The sequence below is a fragment of the Spermophilus citellus genome (assembly GCF_964194105.1).
Source record: "Spermophilus citellus genome assembly, chromosome: 2".
Taxonomy (NCBI): domain Eukaryota; kingdom Metazoa; phylum Chordata; class Mammalia; order Rodentia; family Sciuridae; genus Spermophilus; species Spermophilus citellus.
Genome location: NC_138183.1, coordinates 234,465,369 through 234,490,659, shown reverse-complemented (window position 1 = coordinate 234,490,659; position 25,291 = coordinate 234,465,369).

The window sequence follows — 25,291 nt, the reverse complement described above, 5'->3', positions numbered from 1 at the left end:
AAAACAAAAGAAGAAGAAGAAGAACCCATGTGAGAGAATACTTTTAACACCTGCTAAGTGGAGAGAGCACAGAGCCCGGGCCAGGTACACACCAATCATGCAAGGATATCCTAACATTTTTACCTGTCTTACCTGCCCTGCTTTTACCCTGTACTCCCAGCCCCTCCAGCAACACTGCAGAAGAATCAGAAGCCACAACAGTTAAGTGGGGAAGGTAGCATGATTTTGTAATGTGTAGAAGGTAACAATAAAGACCATGATGTTCTTCTCCACTGAAAAGGGGGAGGTTTATAATTAAACTGGGTCTGGAATTTGGACTCTTCTGCAGAACTGGACATTAGAATTACTGAGTTAGAGCCATGTTTACAGCCTCATATAAACCCTAGGATTCCCTGGAGTCAGCAGAAATGTCTTGGGATATATTGAAATTTTACTTAGGGTATTCTAGAGGGATTTTGGGATGGACCATAAAATAAAGTTACTGATCATATTCCCTGGGTCCTGCTTGTTTTATATATTCATTACCTTCCAAATTACTGAATAGCCACTGTAAAAGCCAGGAGCTGTCATATATATTATCTCATTTAATCATCAGGGTCGCAGAGAGCATGTATTTCTCTCTTCATGTTCGAAACAACGTGATTATTTTTACTTTGCAGGGAGAGACTCGGGGCTTAGAGATGTGAAGAAACTTCATCAGCTTTCACACCAGGGAGGGCCGGATGGTGGTGCTGCTGGCAGGTAAGTGCAGGAGGTAGTTTCAGTGATATCCATCTTGTTAACGACCCAAATGACTCTCTCTGCAGCTGGTTGAGTCTGTCTGACAGATGCATGTCCTCTCTCCCTGCAGGCTGATTGGAAGGCTTCTCCCTGGCACTTTATTTCAACCTGGGTCACAGCCTCTGTCACATTGTTGTGTAATAATTATTTCTCATGCTATTTTTTTCTTGCTTGGAGGTAGTTAAGCTATTTAGATCTGAGGCTTTTTAAAAAAAAATTTATTCATTTTTGTCTGGTGTAGTCTGATATATAAAAGATGCCAAGTACACATAGAATAAATAATTTGTTGAGCTAAAGTCACTGCCTCCAAGGAGCTCATGCTATACATGGGAAGACATGAGAAAAGACAGCTGTAAAATAACATGAATGGCATAAATTTATGTTTAAAGATACTTATATGTCATTATATGGACAAGAAACAATATTGGAAAGATTCTGCACCATATGGTTAGTGGTGGTTACCTTTGGGAGGTCCGTTTAAGGGGAATTTCTCTTTCTGTGTAACATATTTCTAGAAAGTTTTTATATTAAAAGGCATTTTAATCATTTAGTATTTGGTCAGAGAAAATAAGACACAAGTAAGAGTTTAAGTGCGACTCCAGACAATGGGCCGGGCGGTCAGGAAAGCCTCCAGGAGAAGGACTTTCGATCTTACTCATTCATTATTCAGGGCTTTGAAATAGATTTCCAAAAGGCATCCAAGCCCTGATCTTCCATTTGATCTTAGGATCTTGGTGCCTTTAGAAAAACCAATGCCATCTGTCTTTGGAGGCTGGCACCCACCCCCAGCTGCTAATTTGGACTCTGAAACCACTTTAAAAATTAATGACTTTATAAAAGGTCTGCAACTCCCTCTTAAGAGTTTAATATCATATTTATAAACTCAGTCCGGATTGAGTTCCAGCATATTGCAAATAATTTACAGTGTTGTCCTGCTCAAAGCATAACTAATGTGGATCCACAGCTGTGCAGATTACTTTTCCTATCAGCAGATGATAAACTGTAAGTGGCCCCATTTGGTTGCAGGGAAATGGTCCAGATTTTAAAAGCCAAATTGGTGCAACTGGGAGGGAAATTCTACAGTAATGCCTGCCCTTACCTGGAAATCATTTCAATAGTAATAAATACAGCAGCCTCGTTTCTGCTAGTTATTGTACCTAGGAAGACTGCACTGGTCATGAAGTTTATGGTTTTTTTTTTTTTTTTTTTTTGGTCTGCTTGCATGAACACTTTCCTGACCAACTGGTAAATAGTTTGGAAAGTGGGTCAGCCAGCTCAGGGGACCTGAGGTCAAAAGGAAAGTTCTGGAATGACTGAATGGGTGGATTAAGGTTTTGGATCTGGATCAGTTGCTCCATAAGGACGAAAGTCATAAAAGGTGTGCTCGTGCCTTTCTTTGTACCTTGACATCTCTTGTAATTTCTTGGCACATTTCAGGATTCTGGAAAGCTAATCTGTTTTTTTTTTTTTTTTTTTTTTTTTTTTTACTAATCTGGTACTTTGTTCTCATATCCAGGGCAAAGATAAGCACTTATTGCTCTTCTCTAACAAACTAGGCATGGAGTCCTTGCTTTTAAGGTCATGGTTCCTGCACAAGACACTCAGGTTACTTGCATATCAAAGGTCCTGGTTACATCACTCCATTGACATCTTGGGGCAAAGAACCAAGGGTGTTTCTGCTTAACTTACACTGGAAACCTCATGTTACGGTTTGGACGTGAGGTGTCCTCCAAAAGCTCTCGTGTAAGACAATGCAAGAAGGTTTGGAGGAGAAACTAGGTTATAGCCTTAACCTAATCAGTGGAATGTTCTCCGATGGGATTAACTGAGTGGTAGCTGGAGGCAGGTGGGTTGTGGCTGGAGGAGTGATTCATTGGGGGCGTGGCTATGGGGTATATATTTGTATCTGGCTAGTGGAGTCTCTCTCTGCTTCCTGATCACTATGTAAGCTTCTTCCCTCTGCCACACTCTTTCACCATGATATCCTGCCTCACCTTGAGCCTTGAGGAATGGAGTCGGTTGTGCATGGACTTAGACCTCTGAAACCACGAGCCCTCAAATAAACCCTTCCTCCTTTACAGTTGTGCTGGTCGGGTCATTTAGTCCCAGCAGCAAAAAAGCTGCCTAAGACACCTCACTAGAAACTTTACACTGCTCTGTTCAGCTAACTGGCGGTTAGGTCTGTGCCCTCACTGTGAAGTTTACGAATTTTTTGAACATTAGTGATCACCTACATATGATGGACTAAGGATGGTACTGGGTACCAGGGATAAAAGATTGAAAAACGTTCTCTGTTGGTTATTCCTAGAATTCTCTCCTCATTCACTAATCTGGTACTTTGGTCTTATATCCAGGGCAAAGATAAGCACTTATTTTTAGTGTAAAATAAACGGGAGGGGGGGTGGCTTTTGTGACAAAGCCAGACTTTTTTCTCTCCTGCGTGACTAGTTCCTATCTCTCAGGCCTGGGGAAGGTGCCAGAGCTGATCTGAATGTATTTAGAATGAATCTTCTTAACGAGCTGTCAAGCTCAGTGGAATTGCCAGACCTGACTTTAATAACTTCCTGGTTTTTAATACCTGAGCCTATAAAGATGATGTACAAGCCACCGAGGATGGAGAGTGGTCAGGGTGGGGTGGAAAGGCAGGGGGAGGGGAGTTGGAGCTGCTGTCAGAATAAATGGCACGTGTAAACCCATCCATCTGGGCCTCCTGGTTGCACACCTGTCTCTGCAGCTGGAGACAAGAGGATGGAGTGGGGAGAGGTGGAGCAACTAGGAATGAAATGAGAAAGTAGGCAAAACTAACATGTGGATCTAAAACCCGGGTCCTCCCTTCTTACCAAACTCTCTTTTCTTGCTCCTGTACTGGCTCCATTTTCAACCTCTTTTCAGTCTACCCTATTTTCTTTTCTCAAAAGGTATTGCTCTCCTGGTTGCTTTATAATTCACAGTGTTTTAGGACTCCATGGAATTTCAGAGTCATAAAGAGCTACAATCCAGATCTTCATTTTACGGACAGAGAATCTGAGACCTAAAGATGAGCTCACTTCTGTATGTTGCCTTTTCTGTCCATAGAAGGCTCAGGACTGGATCTCTTGGCCTCAGGTGATGCTCTTTCCAGTATCTAGGGGCAGGGGATTAATCCTTACTGAAGGCTTGAAATGTTATCCTCGCTTTGGATTTTTGAAGAACAAAATATAATAAATGTGGAAAGGGATGAGGGTTGGTTCAATAAATTTTAGATTCCAAATACAGGCAAGCAAGGAGGCATTTATGGACTGAAGATCCCTGCATTATCTTTCAAATTAATCTCTGTCTTTTACTCTACCTAGTGGGGGGGATTTTTTTTTCTTTTAAACGAGAGCTCTTCTAAATCTTCCTGGTATGAAAGATAAGACATCCTTTTTGAAGTTCAATATGCATTGGCACTTTGAGGGGTCTAAATCAATATAAAAGTCACATATTGGCAACTTCTACCATAGCAAAAATGATTGGATAGTATTCTATAATATTGCAAGGGATTTCCTCCTTTGTCCCCATTTCTTATACTGTGAGCCCCTATTCATTCAGATAAGGCATTTCATGCTTACTGCCTTACTGAAGAACTGACACAAGAGAATGTAGTTAAAAACAAAAAGAATCTGTGTCTTCAAGGCATTACTGAATGAGTGATCGGGGAGCTTCTACTACAGCATGGACAATACTATGGGAGCTTGCAGAGGAGAACTGAAGACAAGAAAGGAACACTTAGCAAGTGGCATTTTCTTTGGGCTTGAAATTTGTCTCTGCTTTGCTTATCTCTGGGGACAAAAACAAACAAACAAACAAAATCAATAATAAAAAAAACCCCAAAACTGTAGATGAGTTTGGGGCTCTGCCAGGTGAGGGAAATGCTGGTATCAGATTAGTTAATCACTGTTGCATACAAACCATGCCAAACAATGAGCATTTATTTAGCTCATGCATCTGTGGAGTGGGTGGGAGGGAGCTGACTGGAATTGACGGGTCTTGGCTTGGTGGCTCTGCTGACCTTATCTGGGCTTGTTCACATGTCTCAGAGTGTCATCTGGAGGGTACGCTGATCTGGCCAGGACTCACTAGAGAAGTCTGTCTCTGCTGTATGTGTTTCTCATCCTCTGCAGCCCCGTGTCTGGCCTGGGTATATGCTTCTCAGCCGTGAATGGAAGCTTCTCAAGGTCTCTGCTTGCAGATGGCACAGAGCTTTCAATCAGCCAGGGCAAGTCATCGGGCCAAATCCAAAGTCAAGGGGCAGTGGGATAAAATCTACCCCCTTTTGTGGGAGAAACTGCCAAGTTACATGGTAAAAGGTGTGGCTGCAGGGAGACATGAATAATTTAGCTTATCATGCAGTTTATCACTGTCCCCTTTTTCTGAGTAGAACCTAAGGAGGGGGCAAGACATTAGTATGGTATGGGAATAAATGACTGTATAACTCATCTGGAAGATGGCTGGGCTTTAGCTAGCCTTACAATTTACCTCTATCCCATAGGAACATTTCCTATGACATTGGCCATGTCATAAATGCAACACCAAGAGACAGAATGAAGGAACCATCAACTGTTATAAGCTAGCCATGACCCCCTGGATTAAGGGCTGAGGACCACATGTGATAATGGACTGTCACATGCATACCTTCATAACTATATATGACAATCAAAGACTGGCTTCTCTCTTCCTCCAAAGCCTTGGCACCATGAAAACCTTTCAGAACCTAAACATAATTGTTAGAAAAGAGGACATATGTGTGTTAGGTTGAGGTGGGAACCGAGGACAGACTCAAATTAGCTGAAGGTATTTTTAAAAAACTTAGACATCCACTCAAACATCTTAAAGCTTGCTGGTTTTTGAAGCTCACTGAATAATTTAAAGTATTCCAAATAAGATAGATTAACACTGTCCAATAGATATATAATGTAAACCATATGTGTAATTTTAAATTGTCTTGCAGCCACATAAAATTGTAAAAAGACACAGGTGAAATTCATTTTAATAATACATTTTTTTTAGTTTACCTAATATACCCCAAATATCAAGAGACTAAGTTTTTACCACTAATCAGAGTGGCAAATTGATACAAAAATTAATTTTCAAGTAACACTTCTAGAGTACCTGAGTTTTTGGTTTACAGTCGATACCAGCTTATCCCTATTCCTTCTCTATTTTTTAATTTATCCACAAGTTCCATTTTTCTGATTAAGTCGTTGCTGGGTTAGACCTCTCTACTTCCAATATCAGAATGTAGTTGTCTTTTTCTTTGTTACCAAGCAATATTTTCCCCTTATAACTCTTTGAGAGTCACTGAATACAGAGTAGAAATGGTAGCTTTGGTTAAACCAGGTGGGGTTTGTCATATATAGAAATGAGGCAGAGGCTAAATAATCAATTAGTCTCACCCACTGAATGACTTGGTCCAGAACACAAACTTTGTGACCGATGATTCAAATTCTTCTTGGATGTCTTTAAAGTTCATTCCATATTTTGAACCTTCTGTATTGGCCTCAAACGTTAAATAGAAATGTCCAGTGCCTACTGTGTGATTTTTTTTTTCATTTGAGCCATCCCCCAAACTTCTATACTTTCCTTAACCCCTTCAAAGTGAAAAAAAAAATTCTAAGCTGCAAAGATTTCAATGAATATTTAAACATAGTTCCCTTTTTTTCACCATAAAGAGGCTCTCAGTCTAGCATGGTTTCAAGTGTTACTAATATATCCTAATAAAAATATCAAAACATGAAAAAATTGCTTTGGACATATTTCATTTTTAACGTTGTAAACAAACTATGTGGAGTTTTACTCCTGGGATCACTAGGCTGGGTTTTTCTCCAACTAAAAGAGAAAAATGTACTGGTTTATTTATAGATGTCATCACTTACTATTGGGAGGTAGATCTGTTGAAATAAATAGTTTCCCTGGCCACGGCAAAAATTCAGAGTAGAATCCATGTAGAGATAAAAGGAAGAGGATGTGAACAATCAAACTGTGCTCTTTGTCCATTGGCTTATTTAAATCTTAGACCCATGGGGCATTGGGTATTATCCTCATGTAACAATGTTTACTAACAATTCTCATGGCCCAGGGAAGTTTCCTTCCTAGTTGTTTTAGGGGTGCATGGGGAGCCACCTACCTTTGCCCCGTGGACACCAACAGATTAAATCCTTGCAGAAATGGTCATTAGTCATTCCTGTTGGCTGGGGCTGCTACAGATGGAACAAAATTTCCTCTTGTTTAGAGACGGCTTTGGATGGTAGAACTCATGTGCATAAAACGGGAAGTTCTCCATTGAGTAAAAGTGAGGCAGTTGCTTGGTACCCTCCTGTCCTGGGTTCTGGACCACACCCCATGCACCTTTATAGCACAGGTATTGGGCTGGGATGAGGAATGGAGTCTCCAATGCCAGATCAAGTCATGGCTTTTCTTTCCCTCTTCTCCCTCCAAGTCCTCCCTATCTCCCAAAAGGAACACACACACACACACACACACACACACACACACACACACACACACTCACACACACACGTGCACAGACACACATGCATTTACTTATTCTTCCAGTTTTATGCACACGTGTGAAAACCTCAGAGCATTAACTCCTGGGGAAAATTTCTTAATCTTTTTTTTTTTTTTTCAGAGTAGAAATTAGAAGTTTATTAAAGGACAGCAGAAAAGACTTCTCCCGGAGGAAGAAGGGGACCCAAGAGGTGGAATCCCATTTCTTAATCTTAATACAACCTAGAAGCTTTCTCAACTACCTTAGGGGAAAATATTCCTTCCTTTCTGTAGAGGATAGTGAGGAGTTGGGGAGGGAGGGAATTTTGTCACTCTTAAATAAAAACAAAAGAGTCTGAGAACAGGGTGAGTGACCATATTCTGCTAGGTTCCTTTCATGGAAATAAAGTTGAAGTCCACACAGGGTCATTATTTACCTAAGATTTACCTAAGGAGTAAGTGATAACATGTAGATTCAAATCTGGGATTTTTCTGATTCTAATGGTCATTAGATTTTCACTCCACCAGAGCACATAGATTTCAGGTCTAGCCTTCATTATGGAATACATACTGTGAGCAAAAGTGGGGAAAGGGGGGTTATTTTAATCTAGCACTGAGACTTGGTGCATACAAGACCTGGCATGCGTTGTCCAAGAAGAAATCAATCCAAATGTCTTTTCTGTTCCTGTTGCCTCTCTCCTCCCCTCCTATGAATGCTCAGCTTAGAGCTCAAGTAGTGGTGGGATCTGGGAGGGTTAAGGGACATTAAATGATTGACCAAGGCGGAGATGGATTCTAATTCCATTAGAGCTCAGCCTAAAAGCACTTTCCTTTTTTGAAGGGAGACAAAGATCAAGTGAAAGGCAGTTGCCAGACTCTTTCCTCGTTTCCTGGGAGCTAATGGACATGAGGGGAAGGATGTTCACGCACCTAGAGAGGCAGCCAAAGAAGGTGCTCTGAAATGGCAGCAATCACAACCGTGTCTTTTAAACCACTTTGTGTGATCAAGTCAAAAATTCCAGAAGCCTGCCAATCTCATCCTTTTCTTTCAACTTGACCCATATATAGCCATGGGATTGATTGATTGAGTTACTAAGCAATAATTCATTGACTCAAGGGGGAATTTTAGAAGTCAATCTCTCAGCTGGGTTGTTATTAGTCAATCTCATGAATGATTGATGGGTTCACTCATTCATTTGTTCACCTGTTTTCCAAGGGGCACGTTTGTGTGCTTGCCAATGTGGAACTAGGTCAATGTTTCTACATAGAGTTGCACCTCCATTTCTGTGAGTTCTGAATTTGAGGCTCCATCCAGTTGTGGATGGTATACATACTATGTAGTTAAATCTATGATGACTGAATTTATACTGAACATGCACAGACTTTACCCCCTTGTCATTATTTCCTAAATGATACAGTAGAGCCATCCATTACATAGCATTTGCATTATACTAGGCATAATCTTGTAATGACTTAAATCATATGGGAAGTTACGTATAGGTTATATGCATCTACCATGCCATTTTATACAAGAGACTTGAAATTCTGTGGTTTTTGTTATACTGTGGATACCAAGGGACAATTGTCTGTGGTTTGTGTCTCTCTTTCTTTGTCCATCTCTCTCTCTTGTCAAATAGCATATGACTGAACATTTTTAGAAGGATTTTAACTGTGTTAGAAAAATGTGCAACTATTTTATCAAATCCATAATTTTGTGATGGTCATTTCTAAAAATGCAGTCACAATAAATAACTAAATGAGACATAATGTGTAAGGAAAAATGAGACTGAACTATTGCAAAAATGTTTAACATGGCTTGTGAATGACCGATATTCAGAAGCCATTTCTGTGTGCTGTGGGGGATGCGCGGAATTATCTTTTCCTGAAGGAGCTTCCAATTTTTCTGAAGAGACAAGATGAAACACTACAGAAGATGGCCTCTGCTATTTTAAAGAGAATGTGTTTCTCCAATCCAGAGGAAGGGCAGAGATGGATAAAGCCTAGAGATACCAGGGGGGACTTCATAGCAATGTGGATTGTGACTGGATTTGAAGGGACAAGTTTAGAGTGAGGAAAGGAACATAGAGAAAGAGAAATAAAGAGACAGGGTAGGATTATGGGGTACACTGCTTAGAGTGGGAGGGGACCCACTACCCTCTCCTGAGCCCGTGGAAGACATGGCTGAGTTGGTGTTATGAACATTTCTTTTTTGTATTAGAAAAATATCTGTCTGCCGCTCTGCATCTGTTCTTACTTCCTTAATAAGCTTGCCTTTTTGTGGACACATCACTATTTGTCACTTGTGCTGCCTTGGCAGGATTTTTTATCAAAGTGCCCTGTGACCCCTAACTAAGGGATGGGCGTGGGACCCCAGGAGGCCCATCGAACCCTCTTTGGTGAACTTGAGTCTTTAAGCAAAGATGGTAAAATCCAGGTGGAGCTCATTTATGCTTGCAGCATCTCTGCCAGAAAGGCTCATCAGCTCCAGTGTCCCTGGAACCCTTTCTCCTGCACGGGCCCCTGGGCCTTCTGAGTCTGTTTCTTAACTGCTTCCTGGATTCTGTAAGCCACCTATCCTGCCCGCAGATTCTCCTTCCACTCCAGTTAACCCGTGGCCAGGGAGGGGGCTCCGTGGCACAGAAGAGGAGGAAGACCAACCGAACCACCACCCAGCTAACTTGAGGAGAACATGATTGTGGCTCAGAAAAACTGGTGAGAAGCTCGGGTCAAGAACTTCTGGAAAGGAGATGAGGAGCCAGGGAAGCTGTGCAGTTGGAACCAGAGCCCTGCTGGTATCGGGGACAGTCTGGTGAGGACGTGTTGCTGTAGCCACTGGGCACCTGGTCGCTCCCTGTGGCACCACCACTACCAGACCCTGAGTGCCTTCCCTGGCACTGTCACTGTGGGGTCCTGGGTGGAAGGAACCTCAGATTTCCTGCTTCATTGTGCCTCTTACTCTGACCTCAAAGTCCCAGATAGGAGGATCCAATTGGCTGAACCTTGAATGATTAGTTTGTGAAGTTGGAGGATAGACCTACTCTTCCTCACACAGTGTTGGTCTCCTCAAATGCAGAAAAGGAGTTCAAATGTTAGTTAAAAACAAAACAAAACAAGTATCCTCTTTAACAGACGTAAGACTGTTGTTAAAGGCGAAAGTCAAGTGACCTAGGTTGAAATCTTGGCTCTCCACGTGGCTTCTTAGCTGTGTGACTATGGAGGTTTCTACACCCTTCTAAGCATCAGCACCTTGAATTGTACAATAATGGGAATTACAACACCTATCCTTTAGGACTGATAAGAAGTTTTCACAAAACAGTGAATGTAAAGTGCTTTGCACTGTCAGGTGAATAACAGCTGTCATTTTGATTATGGCATAAATTCCTATGGATATAGAATAAAACCTTTCTTTACACAGTGCTCAGGAAATCACCTCCAATCCATGATGTCTGGCATGTGATGAAACCTATTAGCCAACCCTTGGATAGGGTCGTACTCTGCAATTAAGCCTGTGTACCCCCTGGTTGAAATTAGGAGGTAGTGGGAAATGGGTACAGACAGGTCCATTGCTGACAATGGCTGTGTCAGGGGTTGGAAAACTTCTGTAAAGAGCCAAATAGCAAACATTTTCAACTACAATTTACTTGTCATATAGTCTCTGTTGGAACTATTCAACTCTTCTTTGTACTGCAAAATCAGCCATGAACAAATGGACACTTCTGTATTCCAGAAAATCTTTATGCACAAAAAAGAGAAGACAGGCTAGGGCTGGGGCTGGGGCTGGGGCTCAGCGGTAACTCACTTGCCTGGCATGTGTGAGGAACTGGGTTCGATTCTCATCACTGAATATAAATAAACAAAATAAAGGTCTGTCAACAACTAGAAAAATATTTTTTAAAAAAGAAGACAGGCTGATGTTTGTAGACTCCTGATCTAGATTATTGATGATGATGATGGTGGTGGTGATGATGACGGTGATCATGGAGGATAATGAGGATAAATGGGGTTTCTAGCATTAAGCACGTTGTGTATTTAATCCTTGCAACAATCCTCCTAAGTAAGTATTATTATCCCTAAACTATAATGAAAAATCAAGATTAAAGTAAAATGACTTTCCTAAGCTTTTTAGCTAGCAATAGATAAAACATACAAATCCTGATTTGCTTGATTTTGTTACACTTTTCCATCATAATACTAAGCAAAAAGGGCCACACAGAAATGGAATAGATAATCATGTGAGAGATTTTGAGGTTTGCATTCTATTATTCAACCTGGTTTATTGAAGGAAAGATAACAGATCAGAATTTAGCCCAAAGACTGTTTAAGAATTAAAGGGTGTGAATTTGGCTCCCGGACCCACTCTGCTGCATCTCTAGGAACTTCAGATAATTCAGGGGATAAAACACATGTGAATGAAAATAACCCAGAACAGTGAGACTGCAAAAGTTGGTACAGGGCAAGTTGCAAATGTGTGAGCACTGGGTTTGGATATCTGGCTAAATTTGGGGTTTATCTTGCACATTAGTGGTGCCCAAACGTCAGCATGTGTTGGAAACCTTGTGAAAGCACGTTGTTTGACCCTTACTCCAAAGCCTTCTATTCAGTAGATCTGGATTGAAGGCTGAGTTATGCATCTTTAATAAGTTCCCAGATGATGCAGACACAGCCTGGCCTGGGGAACCACACTTGGAGTACACTTGCACCTAACGTGGGCTATGGAAATTGGTGAGCACAGACCGTGAGTCTGTCAGTAGTCTTTGGCATGATTGTTCCCCATGATGTGAAATGGTCATTATCTCCCCATAAGAGACCTTGTTTTCACCTGAAATGTAAAGATTTCTTCATTTGTTAAAATGTAGCTGGATGGTAGAATGCATGTAGCATCAGGCCTGGGTTGTGTGCTGGGTGGAGAGTGCTTCATCAACTGGAGTGATAATGTTCAGCAATTTCTCTTTGGCTTGGGCCTGTGCTCTTAAATGGCTCCTTGCTGCATATAAAATCAAAACTCCTTTACACAATACTTTGTACTTGATATAGATATTAGTTTTCTTGTATCCTGGAAATCCTATTTTTTTTTTGTGTGTATATCAGTCTTCTTCTTGAATTGTGAGCCTTAGCCACAACTATAGTCTATAGAATCTACTATGGTGCCTGGCACACAGTAAGTGTCCAATAAATGTTTCTTGAATGAACTAAATTTCTGCACTTGGCACACATATTACTGAAGTAGAAAGTCTCTTTGCTTTGTGAATGTGACTTTTGTCTCTGACTTGCCGCTGCACTTAAATTTTGAGCTGGAAACATTAGCTTGCATTTTTATGTAGGAAGCAAAAGAAATTTATAGATTAATAATGATAATGATAAATACTGCTACTTATTGAATGGCTCCTGTGTTTCAGGGATGGTATTTTAGGTGGGAATTCACATCATTTCTAATTCCGAATCTTCCCTCTGACTCTGTACATTCATTATACAGATGAGACATTGTAGGCTCAGAGCCGTTAAGACCACTCAGTTACATATGCCACAGCAAGAAGTGCAATTCTTGTGTGTCCAACACCAAACACATCGGGTGTGTTTAATTTTGTAGAATACTATCAATGGAGATTTCTTTTTCTCAGATGTATCTAACAAAGTCATCCAAATGCAAAGGATCTGTGCATTGCTTCTCTGATTACAGGTCAGGACGGATGGTATCACAATGATAGTTCAAAATGGTGGAATCACTGACCACCACTGGAAAGATGAGAAATTGCATCTATGCAGCCATCAAGCCTTTCCAGTTATATTTTTCCACCTCATTAAAAAAGACAATTCCAGCCTGAGCAATGCTGAAGACATCTTTGAATTGTGGTTTTTCACATGAAAGCCACATCTGGTAGCGCTAGAGTAAGGCAGAGGGAAGAACACGGCTTGAGGAAGACTACAAGGTGAGGCAAAATGGGTCTATCTGACTGCAAACCAAAGTAATTTGGAGCCATTTCTGTTTTTAGTCAGCTTTTTCATTGCTGTGACCAAACAACATAGAGTTTATTTGGTGCTCATGGTTTCAGAGGTCTCAGTCCATCGATGGCTGACTCCCTTGCTCTGGGCCCAAGGTGAGGCAGAGCATCATGGTGGAAGGATGTGGTGGAGGAAAGCAGCTCAGGACATGGCAATCAGGAGGCAGAGAGAGCTCCACTCACCAGGGATAAAACATAACCCCCAAGGTCATGCCCCAGTGATTATGTCCTCTAGCCACAGCCCAGCAGCCTGCAGTTACTGCCCAGTTAATACCTATCATAGGAAGCACTTATTACGTTTCTCATAACTCAATCATTTCACTTCTACACTTTCCTGCATCGTCTTGCACATTACCTTTTGGGGGAACCTCCTATATACACCATAATATTCTCTATCAAATTGTGTAGACTTTGTGCTTTCATTTCTTTTTGTCCCAAGAGACGGACAGTGGCATTTTCATGGTCTTTCAGCAGGATTCTGCATCCTTTGAGTACTAACCACTTCTAATTACCTCAGGCCCTTTATTTCCAGACACCCTGTGGCAGGCAGTTCTGCTCAGCCTAGGCTAGCTTCACCTAGGGGCAGTTGAATGCTGCCCTCCATCGATCACTTCTTGCTGTGGACCTCTCTAACAGGATGTCAGCTGCCTGTGGGATTTTTTTTCCCATCCCTCAAATGCAAATGAGTCTATGCCCAAGGTGCTGCCCATGACTGGTAGGACCACTGATAAGTTAAATGCTTCCTTTGTATGTCTGCAGTAGATGTTTCTGGAGATGCACCTTGCTAGGCGTCCAGGGAGGTCCTGGGGGATCAAGAAATAAGTAGCTTACAGTGGTGGCCAAATCATTAACCCTTCCCTTTTTCCTTTTTCCATATCTCCTGTCCTTTTCTTCTTTCTGCTTGCAGGGACAATATTTCCAAATAAACTACAAATTGAATGAACCATGTGCCTCAGGCTCTTTTTTTTTTTTTTTTAATTTAGAGGGCAACTCAAGTAAAGAAAGATCCTGAAAGTAAGAATAATGACTAACACAAATTTGTATATCATTTTCAGAGGTGCCAAGCTTTTGTGCACAACCTCTTTTATCTGTGCAACAACATTGTGCGGTATGTAGCTTGTTGTTATTCTCATGTTCTGGATGAATCATCTGAGACTCCCAGAGTTCAAGCGGTTTGCTTTGGTCATAGAGAAGTTAGCAACGGAGCTAAAATATTGTTTCTTGAGCTGTTTGACCAGTCCTCTTTCTAATCCAACCACAGGCAGAGTCCTGGAACGCTTCCCTAGAATTGTGCAAGCTGGAACAGTGTCCCAGAATTTTGCCTTTTTAGACTGCAGTTGTCAGTATATGAAAGTCCACGGCATGCATAGATAAAATAAATTATTCAAATGGCAATAAGTACCCATATATTTCCTGAAATGTTTCTTAAGCAAACATTGAACTCTTTTACTTCTACTGGTTTGGTCTGAGGTCAGTCTGCTTCATGAGCATTCCTTCCTCAGGGGAAAAGCAGCAGGAGGAAGGTAGGATGACAAAAATAGCTACCAGTTATCGAGAGCTAGCCAATGCTCAAACTGCTTTTTATGGCTCTCTTGATTCATCTTCACAATGATCCTGGGAGGCAGGTACCACGAATGCATCCATTTAGAGGAACTGAGGAACAGGGAAATGAAGTAACTTACCTGGGGTCCACCCAGCTAGTAAGTGGTGTGGTCAGTATTTGGACACAGGCAGTCTGACTCTAGAGTTTGTTCTTATAAACACTGTGCTCTAGTGCCTGTTATTTTATACTGAATGATAATTCTCATCTTCAGTTCTGTTGAGCCTAGGAGATGGTTGTAAGAGGCTGTTCTTTTCTTAACAACACCACCTCATCAAATGTGTTACAAATCTTGCTGTTACAAAGTACAGCAAGCTATGACTGTATGAAGTTATCCTTTGACCTAAAACATTAATATTTATTTATTTTTATTTTTTTTATTGGTTGTTCACAACATTACAAAGCTCTTGACATATCATATTTCATACATTAGATTGAAGTGGGTTATGAACCCCCAATTTTACCCCAAATGCAGATTGCAGAATCACGTCGGTTACACATCCACAATTTTACATAATGCCCTATTAGTAATTGTTGTATTCTGCTACCTTTCCTATCCCCTACTATCCCCCCTCCCCTCCCCTCCCATCTTCTCTCTCTACCCCATCTACTGTAATTCATTTCTCTCCTTGTTTATTTTCCCATTCCCCTCACAACCTCTTATATGTAATTTTGTATAGCAATGAGGGTCTCCCTTCATTTCCATGCAATTTCCCTTTTCTCTCCCTTTCCCTCCCATCTCATGTCTCTGTTTAATGTTAATCTTTTCTTCCTGCTCTTCCTCCCTGCTCTGTTCATAGTTGCTCTCACTATATCAAAGAAGACATTTGGTATTTGTTTTTTAGGAATTGGCTAGCTTCACTAAGCATAATCTGCTCTAGTGCCATCCATTTCCCTGCAAATTCTATGATTTTGTCATTTTTTATTGCTGCATAGTACTCCATTGTGTATAGATGCCACATTTTTTTTTATCCATTCATCTATTGAAGGGCATCTGGGTTGGTTCCACAGTCTAGCTATTGTGAATTGTGCTGCTATGAACATCGATGTGGCAGTATCCCTGTAGCATGCTCTTTTAAGGTCTTCAGGGAATAGTCTGAGAAGGGCAATAGCAGGGTCAAATGGTGGTTCCATTCCCACCTTTCCCAGGAATCTCCAAACTGCTTTCCAAATTGGCCGCACCAATTTGCAGTCCCACCAGCAATGTACAAGTGTACCCTTTTCTCCACATCCTCGCCAGCACTTGTTGTTTGACTTCATAGTGGCTGCCAATCTTACTGGACTGAGATGGTATCTTAGGGTGGTTTTGATTTGCATTTCTCTGACTGCTAGAGATGGTGAGCATTTTTTCATGTACTTGTTGATTGATTGTATGTCCTCCTCTGAGAAGTGTCTGTTCAGGTCCTTGGCCCATTTGTTGATTGGGTTATTTGTTATCTTATTGTCTAATTTTTTGAGTTCTTTGTATACTCTGGATATTAGGGCTCTATCTGAAGTGTGAGGAGTAAAAATTTGTTCCCAGGATGTAGGCTCCCTATTTACCTCTCTTATTGTTTCTCTTGCTGAGAAAAAACTTTTAAGTTTAAGTAAGTCCCATTTGTTGATTCTTGTTATTAACTCTTGTGCTATGGGTGTCCTATTAAGGAATTTGGAGCCCGACCCCACAATCTGTAGATCGGAGCCAACTTTTTCTTCTATCAGACGCAGAGTCTCTGATTTGATATCAAGCTCCTTGATCCATTTTGAGTTAACTTTTGTGCATGGTGAGAGAAAGGGATTCAGTTTCATTTTGTTGATTTCCAGTTTTCCCAACACCATTTGTTGAAGATGCTATCCTTCCTCCATTGCATGCTTTTAGCCCCTTTATCAAATATAAGATAGTTGTAACTTTGTGGATTAGTCTCTGTGTCCTCTATTCTATACCATTGGTCTACCCGCCTGTTTTGGTATCAGTACCATGCTGTTTTTGTCACTATTGCTCTGTAATATAGTTTGAAATCTGGTATCGCTATACCACCTGATTCACACTTCCTGCTTAGAATTGCTTTTGCTATTCTGGGTCTTTTATTTTTCCATATGAATTTCATGATAGCTTTATCTATTTCTACAAAAAATGCCGTTGGGATTTTGATTGGCATTGCATTAAACCTATAGAGAACTTTTGGTAATATCGCCATTTTGATGATGTTAGTTCTGCCTATCCATGAACAGGGTATATTTTTCCATCTTCTAAGATCTTCTTCTACTTCTCTCTTTAGGGTTCTATAGTTTTCATTGTATAAATCTTTCACCTCTTTTGTTAGGTTGATTCCCAAGTATTTTATTTTTTTGGAGGATATTGTGAATGGAGTGTTTTTCCTCATTTCCGTTTCAGAAGTTTTGTCGCGGATATACAGAAATGCCTTTGATTTACGCATGTTGATTTTATATCCTGCCACTTTGCTGAATTCATTTATTAGTTCTAGTAGTTTCTTTGTAGACCCTTTTGGGTCTTCTAGGTATAGAATCATGTCATCTGCAAATAGTGATAATTTAAGTTCTTCTTTTCCTATTTTTATGCCTTTAATTTCTTTCGTCTGTCTAATTGCTCTGGCCAGTGTTTCGAGAACTATGTTGAACAGAAGTGGTGATAGGGGGCATCCCTGTCTTGTTCCAGATTTTAGAGGGAATGCCTTTAACTTTTGTCCATTCAGAATGATGCTAGCCTGAGGCTTAGCATAGATAGCTTTTACAATGTCAAGGTAAGTTCCTGTTATCCCTAGTTTTTCTAATGTTTTGAACATAAAGGGATGCTGTACTTTGTCGAATGCTTTCTCTGCGTCTATCGAGATGATCATATGGTTCTTATCTTTAAGTCTATTGATGTGGTGAATAACATTTATTGATTTCCGTATATTGAACCATCCTTGCATCCCAGGGATGAATCCTACTTGATCATGGTGCACAATTTTTTTGATGTGTTTTGTATTCGATTTGCCAGAATTTTATTGAGGATTTTTGCATCTAGGTTCATTAGAGATATTGGTCTGTAGTTTTCTTTCTTTGAGGTGTCTTTGTCTGGTTTTGGAATCAGGGTGATGTTGGCCTCATAGAATGAATTTGGAAGAGCTCCCTCTTTTTCTATTTCCTGAAATAACTTGAAAAGTATTGGTATTAATTCTTCTTTAAAGGTTTTGTAAAACTCCACTGTATACCCATCTGGTCCTGGGCTTTTCTTGGTTGGTCGTCTTTTGATGGCTTCTTCAATTTCATCCATTGATATTGGTCTGTTCAAATTGTGTGTATCCTCCTGACTCAGTCTGGGCAAATCATATGACTTAAGAAATTTATCGATGTCTTCACTATCTTCTATTTTATTGGAATATAGGTTTTCAAAATAATTTCTAATTGTCTTCTGTATTTCTGTAGCATCTGTTGTGATATTGCCTTTTTCATCCTGTATGTTAGTAATTTGAGTTCTCTCTCTTCTTCTCTTTATTAGCATGGCTAAAGGTCTGTCGATCTTATTTATTTTTTCGAAGAACCAACTTTTAGTTTTGTTAATTTTTTCAATAGTTTCTTTTGTTTCAATTTCATTGATTTCCGCTCTGATTTTAATTATTTCTTGCCTTCTGCTACATTTGCTGTTGTTTTGCTCTTCCTTTTCTAGGGCTTTGAGATGAAGTGCGAGCTCATTTATTTGTTGGTTTTTTCTTCTTTTGAGGAATGACCACCAGGCGAAAAATTTTCCTCTTAAAACTGCTTTCATTGTGTCCCATAGATTCCGATATGTTGTGTCTGTATTTTCATTTATCTCTAAGAATTTTTTGATTTCCTCCTTTATGTCTTCTGTAACCCATTGATCATTCAGTAACATATTGTTCATTTTCCATGTGATGTAGGATTTTTCCTTCCTTCTTTTATCATTAATTTCCAGTTTCATTCCATTATGATCAGATAAAATGCATGGTATTATCTCCACCCCTTTATATTTACTGAGGGTTGCCCTATGGCATAATATATGGTCTATTTTTGAGAAGGATCCATGTGCTGCTGAGAAAAAAGTATATCCATTTGATGATGGTTGATATATTCTATATATGTCAGTTAAGTCTAGGTTATTGATTGTGATATTGAGTTCTATAGTTTCTTTATTCAACTTTTGTTTGGAGGATCTGTCCAATGGTGAGAGAGGTGTGTTGAAGTCACCCATAATTATTGTGTTGTAGTCTATTTGATTCTTGAACTTGAGGAGAATTTGTTTTATGAATGTCGCAGCACCATTATTTGTTGCATAAATATTGATAATTGTTATGTCTTGTTGGTGAATGGTTCCTTTTATCAGTATATAATGTCCTTCTTTATCCCTTTTGATTAACTTAGTCTTGAAGTCGATTTTATTTGATATGAGGATGGCCACCCCTGCTTGCTTACGAGGACCGTGTGCGTGGTATATTTTTTCCCATCCTTTCACCTTCAGCCTGTGTATGTCTTTTCCAATCAGATGTGTCTCCTGGAGGCAGCATATTGTTGGATTTGTTTTTTTAATCCATGATACCAGCCTATGTCGCTTTATTGGAGAGTTTAAGCCATTAACATTCAGAGTTACTATTGATATATGGTTTGTACTTCCATCCATGTTTGATTATTTATCCTTTTTTTGAAAAATTTTAGTGTGTTTCTCCATGATTATCTTTCCCCTCGCCCTCTGTCTTTACTGAGGCACTTCCCACTGATGGTTTTGGTTATTATTTTTCATTTCTTCCTCGTGTAGTGTTTTGCTCAAAATGCTTTGCAATGCTGGTTTTCTGGCTGCAAATTCTTTTAACTTTTGTTTATCATGAAAGATTTTTATTTCGTTGTCATACCTGAAGCTTAATTTTGCTGGATACAGAATTCTTGGTTGGCTTCCATTGTCTTTCAGTGTTTGAAATATATTGTTCCATGACCTTCTTGCTTTCAGTGTCTGTGATGAAAAATCCGTTGTTAACCTTATTGGTTTACCCCTGAATGTAATCTGACTCCTTTCTCTTGTAGCTTTTAATATTTTCTCTTTGTTCTGTATATTGGATATCTTCATAACAATGTGTCTTGGCGTTGGTCTACTGTGATTTTGTGTGCTCGGTGTCCTGTATGCATCTTCAATGTGTATATCTGTTTCCTTATTTATTTCTGGAAAGTTTTCTGTAATTATTTCATTCAGCAGGTTACTCATTCCCTTGGTTTGAATTTCTGTACCTTCTTCTATCCCAATGACTCGTAAGTTTGGTTTTTTTTATGTTATCCCATAACTCTTGGATGTTTTTCTCGTGATTTTTTACCAGCCTTTCTGAGTTGGCTAGACTCTTTTCAAGATGATATATTTTGTCTTCATTATCTGACGTTCTGGCTTCTACTTGCTCCACTCTGTTAGTGATACTCTCAATTGAGTTTTTAATTTGGTTTATCGTTTCCTTCATTTCTAGAATTATTGTTTGATTATTTTTTATAATCTCTATCTCCTGATAAAGATGCTTAACTTCTTCTTTTATCTGTTTATGTAATTCATTCTCAATGTGTTCTTTTGCTGCTTGAATTTGCTGTCTTGTATCCTCTTTAAGGTTCCATTCCATCTGTCTAAGGTATTCCTTGAGTTCTTTATATGACCATTTTTCTGATGACTCTAGGTCCTCCTGAATATTTAGGCTGTCCTGCATTGTTTGTACTCCTTTTCTTCCTTGCTTTTTGAAGCTGCTCATGTTACTTCTTGTTCTGTTTGACTGATGAGTTACTGTTTACTCCTAAAAATTTATTAGATGCTTGGGAGGAAAGGTATTAGAAGGGAAGGGAAGAAGTCAGTAAAGAGAATGAGAGTAAGCAGGTAGAATTCAAGGAAGGGGGGATAAGATAATTGAAAAGAAATGAAAAGACAAAAGAAGAAAAAAAATAGGAAATAAGAAAAAAAAATTTTAAAAAATAATAAAAAAATTAAAATTAAAATTAGAAGAAAAAAAATTACAAAAAAAATTGTGAAAAAAAAATTAAAAAAACAACAAGAAAGAAAAATGAAAATGAAAGAAAAACCCAAATCAAAAAAAAAGAGAAAAGGAAAAAAAAAACTAATAAATGCAGTCTTAGAGTTTGATTAACTTCTCTTCCAGTAGGTGGCGCTGTGCCCACCAGGCCAAGTTTCTCCTGTCAATACGCGGGAACCAATCACTGTGCAGCAGCTTCTCCCAGACTGGGCGAGTCTCCAATCCTGAGTGCCTAGGGCCTCCTCTTGTGTCTAGTCACTTCCCACTTTTCCTCTAGCCAGGCCCCTCTCATGGGTGCCGCTCACCACAATACTGGCTACACGCCAGGTCTCCTGCTCCCGGGAGCCCTGTTTTCATGAACGACTGGGCACACTCTTCCAGTTTGCCATTCCCCCAGACCCTAAGTTTGTAGAGCTTGGGGCTGAGAATCCTCAGCGAATTTTACTTGCCCTCCGGTAGCCACGCCCCGGTAGCTGGTGCAAGAGACCTCAGCTGTCAGCACTGGTGCGAGCGGTAGTTCCATGCCGCGGGTCCCGCGCCACCTCTGATTCCCTCGGGCTGGCTATCGTGCTCACGGGAGAGCTGGGAGGGGCCCTTGCGGGAGAGCTGGGAGGGGCCCTTAAGGTTTCCCTGATGTGTGGACAGGGGAGGCTAGGGGATTACACACCTGTAGCCGCAGGTTTCAATGAAGTTATCTCCTCCGCCGCAGTCTGATGATGTCAGTTCTCTGCCATGGTGGTATCTCTTGCAAATGGCGACAGTTCGTTTCTCTTTGCCGGGCGACCAATGCAACGGGTGGGTCCTTACTGTCTCTCCCAAGCCCCGTTTCAAACCTGTGGCCACTACCTATGAAGGCTTGGTAGGCATTTACCTCCGTAGGATCAGAAGGGCTGACCAGTTGTTTCAGCCAGATGGATTAGTGCTGAGTCACAGCTGTTTGTCTGCGGGAAGCAGGCGGACGGGAGCTTGAATTCAGCCGATCTGGGCTCAGTGTGTGTTCTGAGAGGCCCAGACTGTTCGCCCCAGATCCACGTCAGCTCAGCATTGCCTAGTGATCCTGAGCAAACAGATTTAGGTTGTTTACGACTCCCTATGCCTGCACAGCTGAAGAGGTCAGGGACTTGATCTCTCTGCACTCGCCGCTATGTTGGAATCAACCTAAAACATTAATATTTAACAAAGAACACAAGGGAGGGTTTTTTGTGAACCTGCCAAAATATATGGAGTTTCTTAGAGATGATAGTATCTAATTTCATAAAATGTAGGTAATAAATTAAGAAGCTTATCTATTTTGAATCCTGAAATTAGAAGTTATTTCTAAAAAGACTAATGATTCTTATGCTTAAAATTCAAATAAATATGGGGCTGGGGTTGTGGCTCAGAGGTAGAGTGCTCGCCTCACATGCGTGAGGCACTCGGTTTGATCCTCAGCACCATATAAAATAAAATAAAGGTATAAAATCAAATAAATACTAAACTTCTGGTAGTTACATTTGTGGAACAGAACTAGAGATACATTTTGCTGACAGAGTGATTATCAAAGAGGGGTGGGGAAGATGTCGGGATACCATGACGGAGGATTGTCTGCAAGATAATTATTACCCCCCAATTATAACATTTTTCAGCAATGTAAAGGATATTTTATTTCCCCACGTCCTCTATAATGCTGCTCTTACCCAAACTTTACAATTTTAGAAGTATGATAAATCTGAAGTGGATATCATTGATCTTTTAATATAGAATTTCATACATTCAGGAAACTTTATGAAATACCCTTTGACCTTGACGGCCTTATCAGTAAGTCCACTTCTCTTCCCATGTCTTTTCTATCACTTGGGCTAACCTGTGAGATTTCGTGTCACAGGAGAGAAGAGGGCAGGTGCTGTCTGAAGTGGCAGCACCCACGAGGTAAGGATGGCATGAGCTCTACCCAGGAGCTCAGCTGTGGAGATGGAATCACAATGGTCAGTCCAGAGGAGGTAAGCAGCGGACGCCAGAACCTTTCAGAAATCTGGAGATCAAATCATCGGTGACAGAGTTAAAGAATGATAGAGCACAAAGGGGAAAGAGCAGAGGAGAAAAAGACTCACCCACTCCACCTCCTTCCTAATCCTCAGTCGCCTGGGGTCACCTGAATGAGAATACTTAATAGCCAACAAATACAATTAATGACTTTTCTTCATGTTTGATTTGCTCTTTGTAACAACAGTGACCCATACTCACATTCCTGAGTTCCATCTACTAAACCTTTATCTTAGTAAGAGGTGTCAAGTAAGCACTTCATCTGCTGTTTCCTTCATTCATCCAAACTGTCCTGTGGGAGGTGAGCTGATGTAATTTTCCCTTTATTGCATTCGAGGAAACTGAGATTAGGGAGGCAAAGGAGCCTGCCCCAATCCAGGTTGGTAACAAATGATGGAGTTGCTCTTCCAATCCTGACTCCAGACAGGCACACCTGGCCACTGGGTGATCCAGACCCGCCCCTATTGGCAGTGGTCTCATAGGAGGGTGGTGGGCATTAGGAAGACAGGGCACATTGAAAGTTTTTCTCTAGTACTTTGTGGTCAGAATAGCTTATGGGACTTGAGCCAAAAGAAATTCTACATTTTATCAGGTATCCCTACCATGATTACCTGGGATGACAACAGTCAGTCTAGACAGAGGCACGCAAGGGACTCAACCCTTCAGGATATGGTAGATTCCATCATCATGGGAAAGAATTAAGGGATGATAGAACGTAGTTTTTAATCACGTGGGCTCTGGAGTCCTGACTTCTATTATTTCTTATGACCTTAGGCAAATTACTCAGGATCCATAAAAAAGTAGATAATTATAAATACTATATAGATTTGTGCTGTTATAATGCTCTGCAGATTTATAGATTAAATGAGGTGCTGCATGTGACCAAAATACCTGGCAAGAACAACTTAGAGGAGGAAAAGTTTATATTGGCTCGTGGCTCCAGAAGCCTCCGTCCCTGGGCAGCTGACTGCATTGCTCTGGAGAGGTGGAACATCATGGTGGAAGGGCATGGTGGAGCAAAGCTGCTCAGCTCAAGGCATCTGGGAAGCAGAGAGAGAGAGAAGGAAGAGCCAGGGGAGCAAGATCTAATCCCCAAGGGCACAGCCCCCAGAGACCTCCTTCCTCCAGTTATACCAACGTATTTACAGTTATCACCCCATGCAGTAATCCCTTCCAATTATTAATCCACAGATTAGGCTGCAGTTCTGAAAATTTAACCATTTCTCCTCCTGCATTAACACAGGAGGTTCTGGGGGACATCTTTTATCCATACCATAACACTGTACAGAAAGCCTTTGTGCAGCCCCAGGTAAACAGTAAGTGCTGGATAATAAGCCACTAGGAGGGAGTTGTGGCAATATGCAATGAATAGGGGGGTGGTGCCTAATAAAATTGCTGCTGATTTTGTAATATGGAATTACAGTGAGGGAAGTTTAAGACAAGTAGCCAATGGACATAGGATTTTTATTTTTTTAAGACTTTGGCAGAATATCATTTCAAATGCAATCCACACCTGGGCACACAGTTCAGTTGCCTCATCTGTGTGGCTCACTCTGAGGGAGGCACACGAGGCAGTTCCTTCAATTTCATTGCTCCAAGGAGACCCGCTTCCATAGGCCTTTGCTGTTGGGTTCAGGAAAGCGTTGCAAGCAGGATCAGCGCCTCCTTGGCTGTCTTGAAGGTTTGATTTTGTAGTGACATGTTCTAACGTCTCTCAGCAGAAATTTTTAGAGAGTAATGAGTAAAAGGAAACCAGGGCTCAATGGGAGAAAGCCTTACAACTTTACCCTGGGTGAAGAAGGATGTGATTCCTGAATGTGGGAAGAGAAGAGACGCTTTGTAACAATGATGTTTAAGAGGACTCCTCTGGCCAGCTCTCCCTGGGCACACTGGCTGGTTCACCACTCACTGCTGGGTTGGATCAGCCCTGAGCTCCTCCCACTAACCTTCCCGAGGTGGGCTTTCTGTCAGGAGGAGCATCCTTCAGTTTGGGGGTCCCCTTTTTCCTGGGATCTAACCTCCGAGCTAAGCTAACCGACAGAATTGACTGTGTTGTGTCTTGTGCCGACCTGAGATTCTGAATGTGTGGGGTATTTTTATAAAACAGCAGTTTCTTCATTTCCCCCTAAAAATTAAATTCGTGCATCAGAGGGATGCACAGCAGCAGAGGCAACTCTGAGAGAAGAGGGCCAGGTAGAGAAGAGCGCTGTCAAGAGGAGATGGCTGCTTTTATTCTGCCTGCCTGAGCGGAGAGCTCTCATGATACATTACCAGAGAGAGCAGGTGAGACCTGGTGTTCAGATGAGAGATGAGCACAGAGGCAGCCACCCAAAAGGTCAAATGCTCATTGTCCTTGTGTCTCAGAGAGCTGAAATGGACTGCAAAGCTCC